The 20562-nt window shown below is 39.1% G+C and overlaps 1 protein-coding gene across 3 annotated transcripts in view; it reads left to right on the top strand.

Moving 5' to 3' along the window:
• The window catches only part of ODF2L (outer dense fiber of sperm tails 2 like), a 201896-nt gene that overhangs the window by 154024 nt on the left and 27310 nt on the right, over window positions 1-20562 (top strand). For all 3 annotated transcript variants that reach the window (XR_008295016.1, XR_008295014.1, XR_008295015.1), the window contains one exon: window positions 4480-4538. The gene's annotated coding sequence lies outside the window, so the exon portion shown is untranslated. The remainder of the gene's footprint in view (window positions 1-4479; window positions 4539-20562) is intronic.

Raw genomic sequence — 20562 nt, 5'->3', positions numbered from 1 at the left:
CAATTACTTAACCAAATGTGGAGTAATAAAACCTGTTGGTATTATAGGCTTTCTTTGCATTGCTGTTTTATCTATTTTGTCTGTTTTATTTCTGTTTTTGGTTTTTTTATTAGCTCTAACCAGCTGTTAATAACTTTCTAAAGTAACTTCCCATTTAGTTGATAATATTTGATCATACTCAAGTTATATTCTACCTAGATTTCAGCACTAGTAAATAAGTGTGTACAGAGGCACTTACCCACAGAGTTGGAATCTCTTTTCTTTTTGCTCCACTAGCTTCTTCTGGAAGAAGCAGCACATTAGGTCATCAGTACTCATGTGGGGCTGCTTTTATTGAATTGAGCATTGGTGTAATCAGGTCTGGACTGAGACAGATGGAAGCCCTAGACAAGACAGTAATGGGATACCTCATCAAACCAATATCTTTATTTAAAGTATTTTTTCAAGGGGTTCCAGGGGAGCATCAGTCAGTTAAGTGTCCGACTTCGGCTCAGGTCATGATCCCATGGTTCGTGAGTTTGAGCCCCACATTGGGCCCTGTGCTGACAGCTCAGAGCCTGGATCCCACTTCGAATTCTGTGTCTCGTCCTCTCTCTCTGCCCCTCCCCTGCTCACACTCTGTCTCTCAAAAATAAATAAGCATCGAAAATAATAATAATAAAATAAACAAATAAAATTTTTTTTTCAATAGTTACTTAGTGGCGATGGTGAAAAAATGGTTTCTAATAATGGAAATAGAGTACAAATGCCTTCATGTTTAAAATAAGGAGCTAATTGGGGGTGCCTGAGTGGCTCAGTCGGTTAAACATCTGACTCTTGATTTCAACTCAGGTCATGATCTCATGGTTGTGAGATCGAGCCCCAAGTCGGGCTCCACACTGGGTGGAGCTTAAGATTCTCTCTTTCTGTCTCCCTCTGCCCCTCCCCGACTCACACTCTCTCAAAAAAAAAAAAAAAATAAGTAAAATAATGAATTTATGGGGGTGTCTGGGTGGCTTAGTTGGTTAAGCATCTGACTCTTGATTTCAGCTCAGATCATGATCTTGTGGTAGTGAAATTGAGTCCCATGTCAGGCTCCACACATAGTGGAGCTTAAGATTCTCTCTCTATTTCTCTCTCTCTCTCTCTCTCTCCCTCCCTCTGCCCCTCCCCTGCTCATGCTCACTCTCTCTCTCTCTCTCTCTCTCTGTCTCAAAAATAATAAAATAAAATAAAATAAAATAAAATAAAATAAAGTAAAATAAGGAGTTTATTACATGCAATTATTACTTGCAATATTCGGAATTAGACAACTTCTTGGGAGACATGTTAAATTATTTAAAATGTGAATAAATCATTCCTTCCCAGTAAATGCATCAAGCCCATGAATTATGCATATTCAGAATTTCAGCTTCAGGTGCCTGAGACATGGCTGATCTTAGCTGTAGTTGCACAAAAAAACTTACTCGTAGGTACCACAAAAGACTAAATTGAGTTAGTGATGTGCCCATTTTGATCCAAGGACACAATTTTCTTCAGCAGAATCCCATGTGGTAAGTTCAATTTATGTTTTACCAGATACATATAAAGTCATGTGTGAAAATTTTAGTCAACTGGCCTTAGGTTTCCGATTTATCGAAGATAACATTTTAATGATTCTTGTGAACTAGCAACCCTGGGAAATGCCTAGCAAGCTGACCCCTTACTTCAGCTCTGAGTGTGATATTATCAGCCCTACTGAGGCCTGAATAAACTTATCTTTGTGAGGACATTTTTAAATAATATTAGGCTGTGTCATCTTTATAGGGACGTAAGAGCAATTCTATTTTAGTCTTAATATCAAGAATTACTTCTTTGCAGTTGGTCTCTTTTTACCTTTTGAACACTATGAATTGGGCAACTAATTAGATTTCTTTTTTTGTGCTTGTTACTTCAACATTGAGCCAAATTATATTCATAGAAAACTCATAGGCCTTTATGTTGTAGAAAGAAACCTTTTTAAAATTAACCTTATTTCTGGCTTCATATTATGTTCCTACCATTGTTTTTCTTTCCTACTTTTACTTAAGATATCTTGCTTTATTTTAAGTATCCTCATAAACTGCCCTTAATCCTTTTTGGAACGAGAAGAGGTATATATAAATAAGTCACTGCAGTTGCTAACTTAGTAAAGACCTTGTTCATTAGATTTGCAGAGAGAGAAAATAGTTTTGAGGGAATGGAACCTTATTTTGTGAAAGTTTGAGAAAAGCTTCCAGGGGAAGGGGGACACAGTTTGGGCTTCTGCTCAGTAGGGAGAAAGGGGGCTAACTTAGCAGAGGGAGGGGGGACTCTGAAATTGAAGCTGGAACAGAACAGATGACAAATTTGACCTGTTTCTCTGTGATGCAGAGGGTGGGCCCTTAGAAACATAGAGCCATCAGGTAAGTTATTGCTGGAAATGTTTGTGGAAAATTGTTGTATGCCTCTATTCTGGTAACATCTATTCTTCATTTTCATTTCTACTGCTCTCCAAACATACATCTAAGGTAATTAACCTCAGATAATTAACCTCAGGTAATTAACCTCAATGTAATTAACATTGAATCACCTCTAACATCACTGGCTCATGAGCCTCCTTCTTGACATTTCCCTTCCCGCTGACATGAGTCGTTATTACACGTTCTGTCTCCCAGTTAACAACAGACAATGTGGACCGCTGACTCAGATTCTCTATCTTTTGAGGGTGAAGATGGGACCCAGAGATGCTACTTGTGCTCTGTTCATTACTTGAACAGAAATACGTGAGCTGAAAGTCTGATTCTGTCAGCTCTGCTTGTCCACAGAGCAGAGAGCTGATTTACAGGGAGTGACCAGAATAGAGCAGGGCACGCAGAGGAGTGGGCGAGTGGAATTACAGACCTGGGGCTTCCCAATTCTCGTGCCTCAGGAGGTCCAGCTGTGGCCTCTGACTCTTGTTTGTTATCACCATTCTCCTCTTTTTGTGGTTGAGGTAGCTCAGGTAGCTAGCTACCACTTAGAGGTGAATAATCCCTCACTGAGACTTTAGACCTGAAAAAAATGTATCCAGTGGGAACCACCAAGGGTGTGCTTAGAGATCTAGATACAACACTCATCCATTCAACGGGTGTTTATGGAGGGCTACTATGTTCATCCTCACTCAGAATAAGCCATTGAACCAGATTTATCAAGTTGCTTATTGTCTAGTAGAGGATAAATCCATAAAGTAGGTTAAATCGCAATGTGGAAAAGTGTTGACTGATACAAAAATGTGTTTATAATAATTGTTAAGTGAATAAGAGTATTATAAGGCAGCATGTATTATACATTCGTAAAACCATATATATGTGTATATGTTCAAATATGTGTGTATGTATATGTACATATATGTAAATATATATTTTCTCTCTCAATCTGTACATGTATGTTTGATATACAGATCACACATATCACACATATATCACATATGTGTACAAACTGAGAGAGAAAATGAAAATAATGTGAAGTCTTGAAGGACACCAAAATGTTAAAAGTGGTTATCACTCTGGTGAGATGATCATTGATGGTTTTTATTGCCCCACTTTTTCCTGTCTGCATGTATTATATATTTTTAATTTTATTTTTATTATTATTTGTTTAGTGTTTATTTTTTGAGAGAGAAACAGAGAGCACATGTGCATATGTGCGCGAGTGGGGAGGGACAGAGAAAGACAGGGCCGGAGGATCCAAAGCAGGCTCAGCACTGACAGCACAGAGCCTGGATCGGGGGCTCAAACTCACAAACCATGAGATCATGACCTGAGCCAAGGATGGACACTTAACTGACCCAGGCACCCCTGCATGTATTATTTTGAATCAGAATTATAGATAACCTAGAATATGTTTCAAGAAGTTTTTCAAAAATATAAAATAATATGTATTTTACAAACTCTGCTTGCATGCATCTTTATAAATCACAGTAAAAAATAAAATCAATAATTGACATTGAAATATATATCTAATAAAAGGATGGGCATTGGGAAACTTTAGAGAAACAATAATATAAAAAAGCTTTTCAGTCTAATATTTTTCAAAGTAAATGACATCATTAACAAGTGTAGATGTTTTGTTTTGTTGTGTCATTCAACAAATATATATTGAGGTTTTTCTAAGGTACCAGGCCCTGTTCTAGGCTCTAGAGGTACATCAGTGAATAAATCTGACAAACTTCTCAGCTCTTGTGAAACTTACATTCTTTTAGTGACAATCTTTTTAGGAAAATAGAAACTATCCCCTGGGGTGGGGGAGACCTCACCTTTAAGTGTCAGGTCTCCTGCTCCATCCTGTGTACATTCCTATGTATAAGCCATGATGCTTAGCACATGGGACATAGGCCATCGTGACAGCATTCTTGCATTCAAGGAGCTTTCTGTCCCAGGGAATATGCAAATAAATAAAGGGATAGGGGAATGGGAATGCATAAAAGACAGACTTATCGTGGTCTCTCTATTTTGGCCGTAGGTGATAGCAGGGAAGACTTGTTGCCAGTTGGAGATACTATCTGAGCAGAGATCTGAAAGGTATGTGGGAGTTAACCAGGTGAGAAGGCTGGAAGAAGGGCATTTCAGCAAGGAGAAATGGGGGGAAAGAGAACATGTGTCAGGGAATGCAAGTGGCTCGGGATAGCTGGATCTTTTGCAGAGCTAGAAGTGGCAAGGAATGAGATAAAAAAGGTAAGCAGAGATCGTTTGTTGTTTAAGAGGCAATATTGTGTTGCAGGCAAGGGTATGGCCAATAAAATGGCCTATATAAAGTGCTTAGAATAATAAGAGTTCAACAAATGTTAACTATTGATTATGTTATGGGGCTTAGTTTGCCATGATAGGAAACTTATCTGTGCCATCTATAGTTTCTCTTCAAATTGATAGCTAAATAGTAGTGTCCAAACAGAAGCAACTCTGGAGCTAGCAAAGCCCTAAGAGCCAATTCTATATGTGGCCATATCATGTTTGTCCAAAGTCACCTGAATTTTTGTTTTTATATAGAGTCAACTGTTCTAGGCTTTTGTCTCTGCTGGGAGATAATTTTGTAAGGGTCATACGTTTTTCATTAATTGATAATTAGCTAATTTCTTTGTATCAGTGAATATGTATGTTGCTCATATAAAATACTACAACGCTGATTACTGTGGTTTTGTTCTGAGAGATGAAGTAAACTAAAGACTCTATTCATGACTGAAATCTGATTTGTGGAAATTACTCATGGTCCAGTGGATCAAGGAGTTAATCAGTAATGTCCTTTGATAAAAATACAAGTTGCAATCATTTGTTTTGCAATGAAGTAATGTGCATCTTAGATTTCATGTGGCCAAAATAACTTTTTTGTTATTGTTCTAAATAAATGTTTGACAATGGTCAATGTGTTTTGCTGAAATATCCTCCAAACATAAGTAACTCTTCTTTTAATAAAAGCTGAAAATGCCCTATTATATCATTTATACAAATAACACATGTATGAATGATGCAGGAACATGTTCATATATAACAGTGGAGTCCTTCTCATCCATGGTCTAGTGAGGCTCCTGTATCTCTGAGGTTCTCACTGGTTGGCTAGTATCCTTCACCAGAGTGCCACCTCTCTGTTTGCCGAAGATACCAAGAGTTGACCTTCAATATCCACTTTCCCTTTGAGTTTTAGCTGGTCATGTGGTTTCCCAGTTAGGGACTAATCTCCTTTGCAGCTATATGACCATATGATTGAGCTCTGGTTCATAGGATGGAAAGGAAGGGTATATATGCAATTCCTAAGTCATGCCCTTAAAAAGACACTGCTTGTCCCCCACTTTCTCTGGTAGTGGATGTGGTTGTAAAACCCAGCTTTGACCAATAGATGAAGACTACAGCCTAGGGGAGGTGGAAGCAATAAAATAAAGGCAACCTTGATCCCTAGACAACTCAAGTAGCAGAATTATGACCCCATCCCGCCGCCAAACCACCTAATAGCTTAGACTTCCACGTGAGAGGGAAAAAAACCAAACGAACAAAATTCTGTTTTGCTTAAGCTAGTGTTATTTTGATTTTGTTAAATCAGATATAATGAATACTCCAAAATAATAGCATTCAAAATACCTTTTTTTTTTTTTTTTTTACTGAAATGTGAACATGAGGTAGATGTCACACCTGTCATGTTGAAAGCAGAATGTTGTCAGAGTAGAGTTCTCAGAGAGCCTCCATCAGTGAGCTGTCACATGAAAGAAGATTCTAAAGCAAAGATCTGCGTCTGCCTTCTTATTGCAGCCTCATTATAGGAGCAGTGCCAGGCACATCCTAGACCCTTATAAACGAATGACAGATCCAAACAAGCCAGGCAAGACATACCAAGAAGGGGTGGAAACTAAGTATCTAATGTAAAGCAAATATAGTGTGGAAACTTTAAGTAGTGTAAGCAAAAGAAAGAGCATGTGAATAATAATATTAGCATTAATGAGAATTAATGTCTGGCACTATACTAAAAGTTTTCTGTGAGCCTTACATTTAACCGCCACAAACCTCCACAAGGTAAATATTACTACTCTCATTTTACAAAAGAGGAAATTGAGACTCAGGGGTTGCAGCTACTATGGAGTTTAGCTCAGGTCACCAGATTATGCTGCATGTGAATGCACTAAAATGTATTCACTAGCCCGTCATGGAACAGGTAGAGATAACCAGCAAAACACCTTCCTTAGAGCATTTAAGGATGAGGTGGTTTGTCTGGGGCAAAAGCGTGGCTATAGCCTGTAAATATAGTTGAGAGGAAGAATATTGCCCTTATAAATGCGGTGCTTTATAGAAAAATAATTTTTTATATAAACCTCTTAGCTTTGTTTTGTAAAAATATTGAGACAGCATTGTGTATAGACAGCCTAGAATGAGATTTAGGGCTTCGATGTGACCTTGAGTAATTTCTTAAGTTCTTTGACATTGGATTTCTTGTCTTTTCCCAAAAGGACTGGATTAGCTGTCAGCTCAGGTTGCAGGCAGTCCTAACTCCCTGTGGTGCTGTGATTCCCAATCGTTTTAGGAAGGAGGACATAATGGGAGTAGGCACATTCAGGCTTTTAAAAGTCATATGCCCACTTCTCTGACTGGTGACCAGTTTAGAGGGCATAGGCATATGGTAAGCAAGGCCACAGCTAGAGAAAATCTGACAAGTCAAGCCAAGCTGATCTAGGTATTTCTCAGTGTTCAGTTTTTATCTTTTCTAGTCTGGCCTTCTTCCTAGTCACCTCCAGACTCCTAATACCTTTCTCACACTTCTGTGCATTGCAGAATTTTCCCGTTAGAGTTTCTCAGAACACCTTTCTATGAGGTCTTCTTTCCCAGAACTTTCAGGCATTTTCAAATCTATTCCCCAAGCATCATTCCCCCACTGCTGGCTAACTAGTCAGTTAAAGAAAATAATCAGGGCCGTGGGGATAATGGTTAGTGATAACCTAATCTTTTTCATATAATAGGGACCCTTCAGGGACTTCACCCCAAGAATCTGTTGGAGCCAGAGGTAAGGGAGCTTCTGGGGTTTGTGTAAGAAAGTTATATTTAAGACCAGATCTGGATGAAGAACTTAATTTGACATATGTCAGAGTTTTCTTCAGTTCAAGCCAATGTAGCAAATATTAATTAAATGTGACTCCACGACAGAGGTTGAAGTTTTTTTCACTCTCCTATAAGTGCCAGTTCAGTTCTCAGGACAGTTCAAACAAATATAGGATTCATTTCTGGGAAAGGTTTCTGCACTCAACTGCTGCTTCTTTTCCAAGTCTGGTAACCTGGGGAATATAATCTAAATAGAAACCCAAGGTCTTCATTACCTCTCTCTGCCTTAAACCCACAGCAAATCCCCAGACATCAGCCTCCTGCTTCCCATCCTCCAGACTCCACATGGCCCCTCTTAGAGCTCCAGATTCACAAGTGCCTTCTAAAGGAAAGTGACCCTGATGTCAAACAAGAGAGAAAAGGAGAGAACACAGAGATGAGAAAGTAGTACAGTTACTCATATCAGTGTATGTAATAAAGATTTGTTTGGAAGTAAGGAAATTATAACATCATCATAAATGCCATACTATGTTTACATATTAATTGCTACTGAGTACAAGGTTTGGAAGTTTTTCACAGAGATGACTATTTTGAACTGGGCTATTGAAGGATGAATAGGAATTTGCCATTTGAAGCAGTAGGGAAATTCCATGCCCAGGAAAGTGTATGAGCAACAGTCTGCAGGTGTGATCATGCATGGAGTGTTCAGAGAACAGCAAGGAGTAAGGTGGGGCTGGAAAATAGGGTATGTAGGAATAGGGTTGGGAGGTGAAGCAGAAAGGTAGAATGACTAAGTGTAGAACCTGTGTACTTGGCCTGAAGAAATTGAATAAATGAGAATAAATGGGAGTGAGTCTTGACATCTTCTGGGACTTGGGAAGCACATAATACTATATGGGAGCTTGGTGGGAGTATCTTGGAGTAGTTGGGAAATACCAACTCTTCTATTTTTGTCTAAACCAAGATTATTTGGTGGCAGGTTCCTCATGAATGATATAGCAACTGGACCAGGTGACCCCAGTTTCCTCTTTGCCTTACTCTTGTTTTAGGAATGTCAGATATAATGTAACACCAGCTATAATGGTGCCACCTACCCATGGCCCCAGGATGTGGTGAGTGGGACTGTTATTGGTATTAGTCTCTGCCTGAAGCACTTTTGTAGTAGTGACTTACTTTATTGTCTTTAACTCTCTAGGCAACATTGGCCAAGTCAGAGTCCTAGGCTTCTTTACTAGAAAGCACTGGCTGTTTTATTGAAGTACATGACCTCAATCCAAATGCTTTGAGGGAGGCATGAGTGTATATATGTGTGTATGGGTGTGTATAAAACTACCATTATGCTTTGGAGTCATTCAGAGATTTGAACTGAAAGTCCTAGGGATGTCTGGGTGGCTCAGTCAGTTAAGCATTGGACTTCGGCTCAGGTCATGATCTCAGTTTGTGGGCTCAAGCCCCGTGTCAGGCTCTGTGCTGACAGCTCAGAGCCTGAAGCCTTCTTTGGATTCTGTGTCTCCTTCTCTCTCTGCCCCTCCCCCTGCTCATGCTCTCTCTCTCTCCCTCAAAAATAAATAAACATTAAAAAAAATAAAAAAAAAAAAAGAAAATCCTTCTATAGTCTGGCAACAAGTGTGCAACAATATTGGGTAGGCGGTGTGGGAGAGAGGTGCAATCCGTGTTGCCATTATCAGACACAAGGCAACTAGAGCCCTAAGATGTTTATACAGACCACTCTCCTACCCTGTTAGAGCCTCATCTCTGGCTGGTAAGCAAATCCATCTGTGAATAGGAAACTTTGTAGAGAAGTCACTGCCCAGTAGGGAAACACTGTGGCAGTCAGGCTGACTTGGAAGAGAATCTCAGCTCTGTCCATATCAGCTGTGTGATTTGAGTAGACTGCTTAACTTTTGAGAGCCTCAGTTTCCTCATCCATAAGATGATTTTTCACTGGGTTACTACTAAGATAAAATGGCAGTCACGTATGTGAAAATGCTTGGCTTGTTGCATAATGACTCAGTCAACTGTAGAATTATTTCTTCCTACTGAGTCGTAAGTAGCCCACGATACATCTTTTTCAGCTTCCCTTCTTTAGAATAAATTATCCCAGTTCTCTAAACCTTTTGACTGAGTCTTGTTTCCCAGCCTCTTATTATATCTGTGGTTGTTCACAGACCTTGCCTTTGGTTCTCCTTTGGTGACACTTGAGAAGATCCCAACTTTGGGGGAGCTGACAGCCACAGCTACATGCCAGTTTTTCTCATTTTCACCAGTGACACTCCTTCGGCTTCCAGTATGCTTCCTCCTCCTGGGATGTCGGCCAAGCTGAGAGTCTTAGCCACCTCCCCCACCACTTCCCAAGTGGGAGTGATGATTAGTCCTCACAGCCGCTACCCCTGAGACAGGCTTTTGGCAAGGCTTCAGCTGCTACTAAGTTGCAAATCCTGCCCCTGCAGTTTCCTCATTTCTTACATAAAAAGAGAGGGAGGGTCTCTCTGTTGCAAATTCATCTGTGGCATTGTAAATTCAGGAATGAATAGAGTGCCTCTGTATAAATGATTTGAAGGTCCAGAGTCAACAGTATTGCCAAACAATCCCCCATTACTGCGTAACTAATGCAAAACCAATGTATGACTGGGACTCCAATACTGGACAGTTACTTCAATTGGAACTGAACTGAATTACCAATTTTTGTGCTAAGTGCCACCAACAACTGCTGAATAATGAGGGAATCTGAGAAAGTTTTCTCCATTACATAAGAACAATCACATGCTTCTTTAGTATTTTTTAGCAAACATTCAAGTGCTTATCATGTATCCATATGCTATCTTCAATATGTCAAGATGCTCTTCTTAGGGACTTAATTAATATATGTTATTCTATTAAATGAAAATATTTTTTATATTTAAAATATAACTAAGTCTTTTTCATTATTTTTGGTTTTTCTCACGTAGTACTTATTTTCCACAATTGTAAAAACTGACGCAACATTATTTATGGCTTTGTCTGGAGGAGAATCAGATCCCATGACTGGAGACTTGACATAAGCCTATTATTTATATGTAGCACCATAACCTTCATGATAACTGAATTTTAGATTAGGGTAATGATCTAATGCCCCGACCAAAAACACTTTAGAATTTCCACCACCATCCAATTTTCATTAATTCTTACTTATTCTTTCAGCTTAAAAAAAGTTTGAGTGCTAAGGCAGTGATTGACAACTTATTTTCCTAGCTCCTTGTGCCTTTCCAGAATGTCTGTAACATTAACATTGTGGTGTTGTGGTGGTAACGTTAAGATGAGACTCAGAAATGGAACTTTCCACAATAGAAACAAGACAAATTCCTGGCTTTTGTGTAGATTTTGACTCTTGTAATCATACACCACTAAAATTTGTCACAAAGGCTAACAGGGGACCTACAAACTGGGTTAGTTGGCAAATTTCGATCTTGAAGAAAAAGGTCAAGTCAAATTTTACTTGAAAACTTAAAAAAAAAACCACCCTGAATTTGTATGGCACTTTTTGAGACAGTGTGATTGATGTCTTTAAATCCCACCCCCAAATTTTCAGTTCTCCATTGTTATTATTATTATGGTGTTCTTGAGCTTACTTTGTGATTTCCCAATGCAGTTCAGTTGATAATTGGGCTACATTTCAGGCTATGCATTCCATAATTATTTTAATGCCCATTCTAAGTGCAGGGAGCTGTTATGAAGCTAAAAATCCAAGTCATACAACGTTGACTCTTGAAGTTTTTTTAATCCACTTGTTTAATTTAGAACTGACATGTCTCTACTCAAAACAATAGATCTTTTAAAACAATGCCTGGGCTTCTTTTCCTTATCTCTATCCTGAAAGTGAAGAGAAAAAAAAAGTCTCTAAAATATTTGTTTGACAAATGAACAAAGAAGAGAATCTTCTGAGCTCTTTTCAGGCACTGTGAGGTTAGCATGAGTCAAAGCATCATTTGCAGGGATCATTGGTTCTGCTAAATTTTTTCTTGAGTAAAGAGCACACACTTGGGGATGCTTCCTCAGTATAGATATGACATAACATCTCAGGATGGGGAGTTGTTATAAAAAGAGACTTCACTGCATTTGCAAAAATGTTAATAATCACTGAACTAATTCAGATAATCTCTGGAGGGAAATTTGATTCAAGAATGTCGCCTTCAGAAACCAAAGAAAGACATCTTATCAAGTACCCTGCTGGTAGCTGATCCCCACTACTGTCCATAATGATAATCAGGGTTCACCTTTATAATAAACAATTGTCACGGGAAAAATAAAATGAATTTCCCCTCCAGATCACTAGATACTTTGGACACTACAAATGGGTTCTCCTGCCTGCTGCAGATGCTAACTTGACCTTTTCGTTGTACTAGTTCTCAACACCAGAAATTAAATGAAATGAGCCAACAAGATACTTCTCACTGCCTCCTTGCTCCCACAGCTTCTTTGTTTAAACAACAAAAAACCAGAAAAGTTATTAAGACAGTAGCCAAAAATGGAATTTAGTTCTTGACTTCTTTGCATCTATGTGTTGAGCTAGTTAGTTTTTTCTTTTTCTATCCAAAGGAGTAATTAATTACTAATCTTTGCTAAACCTGTCAGGCCAGTTAATTTACTGATAATCAAACTGGTTTTCTCCTGACATATTTTGTTTTTTCTCTTCTCTCATAGCCAAAAGTTCCAACAAAGTATATTTCTAACTGCTAAAAAGTACAGTTCTTATCACAATGCCACATGACTTCATACATGGAATATGAAAAACATGATTTTTGGTTTTCATATCTTGTGATTTAGCTGAATGTAGGGAAATTGCAGAGTCTGAAACTCTGAGATAAACCCATCTGTGGTCTTGGCCATCAAGTATTTAAGTAGGCCAAGTGAAGGAATTTTACAGATATATCAGGGTTCACAAGAGAAACAGAAGAAATAGGAGATAGATGTGCATGTGTGTATGTATGTATGATATATATAATATATAAATATAAGTAAATAAAGATATATATGCATGTACATATGTTTTTTTAAGGAATTGGCTCATGCAGTTATTGGGCCTCGCAAGCCTGAGATTTGTAGGGTAGTCCAGCAGATTGGAAACTCAGGCATGAGTTAATGTTGTAGTCTTGAGGACTTTTTCTCCAGGAAACCTCACTTTTTGCTCTTCAGGCCCTCAACTGATTGAATAAGGCCCACCTATACAACCAAAGGTAATCCACTTAAAGTCAGCTAGTTGTATATGTTAACCACATGTGCAAAATACCTTCACAGAAACATGTTTTTTTTTTACCATATTGCAGGTATGGCAAAGAACAACATGAACTCAGATCATACTGCTTCATGTCTCCATGCTCTTGTATAAGCTGTAACCACCCTCTGCAATGCACCCTCTCATGTTGTCCACTTCTTCCTTGAATATGTTTCCTATTCACTTAGATTATACCCTTTTAGTAAGGTATGGGTCATGGCACTGAAAGAAATTGGAAGATTCAAGAGCTATTCAGGAGGGAGATCAATGGGACTTTGTGACTGATGGCTTTTGAAAATGAGGAAGGGAAAGACAATGTGAAATAACAGCCAGGTGCCTACCTTGAACAAGGTGACTGGTGGAGTTATTCACAGATGAATGGGATCAATAGATTAATAGATCTGGCAGAGAAGATGTTCATTTCTGTTTGGACGCACTGAGTTTGAGTTGTCTATGAGTCGTGGTGAAAATATGTACAGGAAAGATAGTGCTCAGGACAGAGATCTGAACAAAGTGTACAGATCTGGGATGCGTCCTATGTAAACAAGAGTGGAAACCATGGGAATGGAAGGAGTCACATGGAATTACATGGAGAAGACCAGGGGCAGAATCCTGGAAAAACATCATAATTTGAAGAAACAGGCAGAGAGAAGTGCCTCTGAAGGAGATGAGAATAAATTATCAAAGAAGTTAGAAGGAGAAGCAGGAGAATGTTGTGTCACAAAATAAAAGCAACCAGTCAGTATTAGATGGAGCAGAGAAGTCAAAAAAGATGAGGTGCAAAATGCCATCCATTGACATTAACAATAAGATCATTGGTCATCTTGAAATGAATATTTTCAGTAAATGGGGTAGAAGCCAGAACCTGGGTGGCTCAGTCAGTTAAGCATCCAACTTCAGCTCAGGTCATGATCTCACGGTTCGTGGGTTCAAGCCCCACGTCAAGTTCTGTGCTGACAGCTCAGAGCCTGGAGCCTGCTTCCGATTCTGTGTCTCCCTCTTTCTTTTCCCTTCCCCCCATCTCAAAAATAAACAAACATTTAAAAAATTCAAAAAAAAAAAAGAAGACTGGATAGGACTTCAAGTGGAAGCAGCAAGTGAAGACAAATCTTCCACTGACTGTTTTCATATTTTCTGAGTAAATAATGAGATAGATTATTAGATTCTAGCCGTCTGGATCCAATCATAAGACTGAGACCACACGAGATTTAAACTGGGGAAGTTTAATACAAGGAATTATTAAACTATAATAGAGTAACTTTAGGATATAAGATTACTCTTTATGGAATCCTAGGACAGAAGGAGATGGACAAACTTGGAAGGCAGCCCTCTCCCCAAGGCCATGGTTCAAATCTCATTGGAGAAATGTGTATTTGAACCTAGTGAATGGCAGAGAAGTTTGCTGATTTGCTGGCCAGAGCTGATCTGCAGTCACAGGAGAAACAGGAACGAACCCTCTGGCATGCAGTGATGGCTGGTGAGCCACAGCTGGTGGCCAGTGCATGGGTGTGCAGTAGCAGTGGGACACCAGGCCTCCTGCAGCCCAGGTAGAGGCCTGATGTCCCTGTGGGGGGGAATGTGAGGTTGGGAGGAGCACAGCATGGGGAGGACAATGGGAGCCACACCTAAGGAGGGGGTTGAGTGCAAACAATCAGAGAGCCAATACCAACAGGAGCCTCCTGTATAGCCTGTACAGGATATCTGTATAGAGGGGGCAGTAGGAAGATGATCATTGGGCTGTGCTGGGGCTGCAATGTCCCTGAGGGCCAGTGCCTGCTGGGTGAGTGCCTAGGGCCAAATACCACCAGATCTCCTCACACCCGCACTGCTCATCCACCGCTCTACAGCCAGAAACCTCAAGAGAGCCCCTTCCTCCTGCAGTGTCCCTCCAGCGCGCTCTACCAAGAAAGCTTAACATCATGATCACTTAACAGAGAAATGCTTAAAGCAATTTCATCCATTATCACAGAGTATATATTTGAAGGGTGGATTTGGAACTATGAGACAATTGATAGTGGCACAGACTCCATGCAACTTGCTACTTTGTTGACCAAAGACCTTTCTTTCCATCTGTGACAAAGATGAATGAGATAGGATTGAGGAAGCACCGCTGGGAAATCACAAATTTGTAGCAGAGTTATTTGCTTTTCAGCAGTTTTTAGCCACTCCAGTATAAGAGTAGAGAATGCAGATATAGGATTAATCCAGACTTGCATTTTGTTTGTGGGGGTAAAGAGGGGGATGGTGAGCAACATGCCAAAGTCTTCAGTGAACGACAGGCAGTAACCAAGAGACAGTAAACAACATTACCACAGAAGGATAGAAGTGGGACAATGGAATAACAGGAGCCTCAAGAAGGATAAGATTTTAGCAGAGTGGGGAGGATCAGTAGTTTTGGATGCAATTGAGAGAAACACGGAAGCCAAGTTTTTCTCTCCATCCAAGGGTTCACAGAGGTTGAAGACATAAGGAAGTGAGTCAGCAATGGAGTAAAGGATCTAGAAACCGGGTAAAAGGAAGGGATGATCAGTAGTAGATTGTAGCTGAGGTGAGACATTCTATAGCAGTAACAATGTGGCAAGGAAGGATGCCTGGCCTTTTCCTGGGGGAGCTGAGAAAACAGCATGAGCCTCAGTTGTCCTCACTTTGCCCCAAGTCTTTTGGTATTTGAGATGGTATTTCTGGTCTGAGAGTTGTGATGACGGCTGCCTTGAGTTTTGCACATGCACAGCAAGGGTCTTATTTGGGGCAAGCGGGTTCTCGTGTTAAGAGTGGTCAAGATCTTGGTTAGGGATCCAGGTTGCTTTTGAATTTATTATTTGTTTGTTTTTAGCTTAGATATTCTTTTAGTATAAGAATAACATTACCACATTATAGAAACTTTGGGAGGTGAGAAAAAAGGAAAAAAATAATTCCCACCCTAATGTAACAATTTAGGAGTGTCTCATAGGGCTTTTTTACTATGTACGTTTTAAAACATTGTTTAACTATTAATGATAGACAACTTTTTATCTTCTTACCCTAAAAAATCTTAAACATTCTTCATGTGGTTACCTGGTCTTCATAACTATAATTTTAAAGGTTTGCATAAAAGTTTGTTAGATGCATTCTTGTTTATTTCTCTGCCGTTGGACTGATTTTCTCTGAATTGTTAACAGGTTGATCAGTGAATTACAATTTGTGATCATGACTGCGTATACTGTTCATTCATTTTTGTACCAGAGACCATATTTTTTTTAATTTCTGGTTTCAAAATGATACCTATTCATGAAGAGTTTCCGAGGCTACGTTTTGAATTCAGTATATCTTTGATGATATCATAGTGGAATGTCTTTTGATCGGGGTGGGGGGGGTTTACATAATTCTGATGTTTCTTTGACTCAGCAGCAAAGGCTTTTGTGAATTTTTGGTCTTTTACAAGTCAAAAGTGAAAGAAAATAAAGGAGCCTGGTGTCTTTAGAAATAACAGGCTATAGATCTGGAAGCTCATGCATTATGAGCATTTCTCACACCGCCTTGATGCCTCTTTTCCACAATTTATCTGTGGCTGCTGCTCTCAGTGTTTCAGTTCTCACCTACACAACTAGATAAAATATTAAAGTAGAGTAAAATAAACTCATGTATGTGTCTGGGGATGGATTTTAGTTACTGTCTATGGAAACCCAAGTCTTGAGGTGAGTGGGTTCTTTGGCAGCCCAGCCAGATCCTGAGGAGACTGGATATCCTCACAGTAGAACCAAAGAACAAGGCAGGGAACAGGGGTGTGAGGAACCTGAAGAAGTCAGTGCTTAACAAATTACTGCCTTAGGGGGCCTTATGTTCCCTGAGTCTAGGGGCAGCATTAGTGTCAGAATCTGGAATGGTGCTATGCCCTCAGCTTGGGGGTTAAGTGATCTTACCTGTAAAGATTAGAGGAATGCAGGGCAAATAGAAGCAACTAAGTGGTCCTTCCATTATCATTATCAAATAAGAACATTTCGGGGGATGTACTGGAACTGACTGGTACCAGATCTCAAGAGCTAACTGTTAAATTATAAGTAATTTTGTAGCTTGTTGACTCATGATGGTAGTTTGAAATCAACCATCATGGGAGTATTTACACCATAGAAATCAGCACTAGAATTACACCACAGAAATGCTATAAATCAGGACTTTTTTCTTTCCCACCCTTGAGATCTGGTTGTTAAGCATCTACCAGCACATCTCTGATGGTCCCTCCACCTTTATCAGAAGGCAACTTCGTATTTTTCTCTTTTTATTGAAGACTCAACCTCACTAAGTCTCAGTTTTCTCATCTATGAAATGTGAAATCCGTAATTTAGATCTGAAAGAGATTTTAGAACTTACCTAGTGCAAACTTTTTTTATTTCACTGATGCTAGTATGTCCGACTGGAAGGTGGTATGTTGTTTCCTCAGACACAGAAGCCAAGAGGGCATCTGTCACTTAAAAGGATAATCACGCCCACTCACTCTGGAGCAGGATTCTTGGCACTTGAAGCCCGAGGTCTTGCAGAGTTTGTCAGGCAGCAAGACCCAGAGGGAAGAAACCAAGACCCTGAGGGAAGACCTAGACTGGGAGCCCAGGTAGGCCAATGGGGTCAGAGGAGACTCGGTCATTCTGTGAAGAAATAGGTGGGCTCTCGTGATTTGATGGGTTAGGGTGTTCTCTGATAGATTGAAGTGGGGAAAAAATAAAGTCCAAATCCAGGCCAAATCAGGACTTTTACTCCAACAGATGGGACAATCATCTGACATAGTCCAGGGGGTAGGATGGTAGATGTCAGAAAAAAAAAAAAAACATGTTTAGAAGTTGATGCTTATGTTCAGAGAAAAGAAGTATAATCATTGATAGCATTGGAGACTCCAAGGTCTGTTTCAAATTGCCCATACACATACTACATGTACAATATCAGAGCTGGGCATTTGCCAATAAAACCTAGGGTGGAAAATCCATGCCCTTTGCTTTAATAATATAGAGCCTTTGCAACCAGGAAATGGTCTTGATCCTTAGTCTAAGAAGATCCTCGAAACACATCTTAAGACAAATAAGTGGGGAGATGTACTTTCCCCCTAGGTTCTTCTGTTCTTTTTATGTTCTTCCATGCTTTCTCTTCATTCCAGTTGATATTACAGGTAATTTTGATTGCAGAAACTTATCTCAGAATTGGCGTGCTGCCCCACGTTCAGACTGTAACTAAGTTCAGTAGCTTTTTTGCACATGCTAGAGATCAGAGGAACAATAAAATCATGTTTGGACTGAGCAATTGAAAACAATAAACATTTTTAAGTACAGGCATGCAGGTGAGGGACTAGAACTCATTAGGCACCATGATCAGATTAGGACTGGCATCGAGACAGCAATCTGGTATGGTACTGATGGAGACCGTTCACATGAACTTGATCAGGAGATAGAGCCATTTAGGGGCCCAAAACAGAGCCCAATTAGTAGAACTAGAGTTTTTCATTCAGAAGAAGATTCTAAGATTACCTCGATCAGCAGCAGTGTTACTCCAAGAAAACACAGAGAAAGTGAATCTTCAGGTGTTACAAATTTGGGGAAACACCATGCACATTATTACAGAGGAATTGGCTTAGATTTATCTCATTTTTCTAGTAACTGAGTAATGGAAGAAAGATATCATGTCCACAAGTATCACGAGTAATAGCTAATGAATATTATTCTCCCATTAAACAGCGGTCATTAGCCATAGTTGGGTCATTTTCTAAGTTCTCCATTACTGAATTTTCCACCTTACAAGTCTGACACAAGGAGGCACTCTTAAGTTTATTTGACATATAGCTTGCATATGATTTCTTCAGTGTTGGAAGATTGCTTCATCTCAGTTGTTTCTCTTTGTACTTTAATATATGCTAACTTTGTCAGTGTCACCTTTATTCTTCCCTCCTTGCCAAATTCATAGATCATACATTTATTTGGAATTCCATTAATTTCTGTTGCAGGATGAAATTACCCAAACCATGCCATATTAACTGCTATTAGGAAAATGAATACCTAAAATAGTTTCTTTTTCTTAAGTTTAGTTTGTATTAAAGGGAATTTGGCTCACTGTAATTTAAATGGTATCTGATAAATATTTATTAGGTAGTTTTACTATGTAAGCCATACACTAACTGCAGTGGGTTTTGTTGTTGTTGGTGGTGGTGGTTTGTTTATAAAAAAAAACTGTTAAGAGTTTCTCACAATGTTTTACCTTTCTGCATTAGGAGATGCATTTTGCACATTGATGCATTTTGCATGTTGGTGAGATATAAAATGCATTTGAGAATATTGATATTGTGGATTTATATGGTCACATTTCTTCCCCCCTGTTCCCATGTATCCACTCACATATATAAATGATGGAAGATGTTTTTCAGCTTGTTTGATAATAGAAACAGATTTTTGATGAGTGAGGATCCCAAAGTGAAGGGCAGAGAAGAGAGAGGACTTGGGCCATTGGACACAAATTTTATCCTCCCATCCACTAAACGATACTAAATCTGTATGACCAATGTGCTAATTATAGAAGATGCCATCTGTGATGGTCACTCACAGAAATGGATTTGGATAAACTAATAAAGTTGAGATGAGGACAGCACACAGCCTGAAAGTAGGCAGGGTATTATTAGTCATGGGTGCTAAAGGCAAAGGAAAATAATATATTCGTGGGGAAGAGGAAGAAAGTACATGACTAGTGTAAAATGCTGCTGGTTTCAGAGTTGAAACCGTTTTGTCTTAAGAAAGCATATCTTATCTGGCCTTGTGGTTGTTGAAAAATTGGGGAATTGACTGATTGCACTTCAAATTGATGGACTATGTGGAATGTACCAAATGAGCATTGATGCAAAACAGCTGTTTGTGTGTTCTAACGCCAGCATCAAGAAGGCCAAATAAAATTAAGATGCTCAGGCATAAAACAAAGACATCATTGTAGTCATCAGCATGCTTTTTACACATTGTCCTAAGACCATTGTGTAATTGTCTGACCCTCTCGATAAATTCTCTGCCACAGAGCCAGTTCTTTGGAGAAATTAAACGTCCATAATTTAATCTTGAAAGACTGAATGAATTTTACAAATTAATAGCTGTGCAAGGCAGGCACTGGTGGTGGAAGAAGGGGTACTTCTTTCTCTCTGTTCTGTTCAGTAGATTCTCAGCGCCCTCTTCTTTCATCCAGTGGTGTCACATAACCTGTAACAGCGGTCCCCTGACACCGTAGTTCGATTCCTGAGGATGTTAGATAAATTCTAAACTGTTTGTTGTTGTCATTGTTTATGTTTCTAAAATGTTTCTATAACAGCTAATCAATAAATAACTAGCTTATTTATACTAAGCTATGATTATTGTTCACAGCCAATTGAATATAAGCCCTTTTTGGGAACAGAGATTCTGGAATAAATTAGGAATAACTGGATTTTAAAAAGTTTTGGTCAGATCAACCTTGGTCAAACCAATCCAGTCAAATTTTCCTTGCTTTGAAGTTTGAATTCTTCATTAATTAGAATTAGGGTGGAAATTTAAACTGCACACCAGATGAATTTGTGTAAGTGCCATATTCTGTAGCAAATAAAATATATTTGAACCCTTTATCTTTAATTCAGTTCTCCACCTTTATGAGGTTCTGGTTGTTTAATGTTACAAGAAACTTCCAAAGATGTTATTTACAAAAGTACACATACTAGTTCAAGACTAGTCAGTGATAATTAAGTTCTTAATATTGTTATACCAATATGGTGACAGATGGTAACTAGACTTATGGGGATCATTTCATAATGTG

The sequence above is a fragment of the Acinonyx jubatus genome, chromosome C1 (genome assembly GCF_027475565.1).
Source record: "Acinonyx jubatus isolate Ajub_Pintada_27869175 chromosome C1, VMU_Ajub_asm_v1.0, whole genome shotgun sequence".
In the NCBI taxonomy this organism is placed as follows: domain Eukaryota; kingdom Metazoa; phylum Chordata; class Mammalia; order Carnivora; family Felidae; genus Acinonyx; species Acinonyx jubatus.
This window is presented reverse-complemented; position numbering and strand designations above follow the sequence as displayed.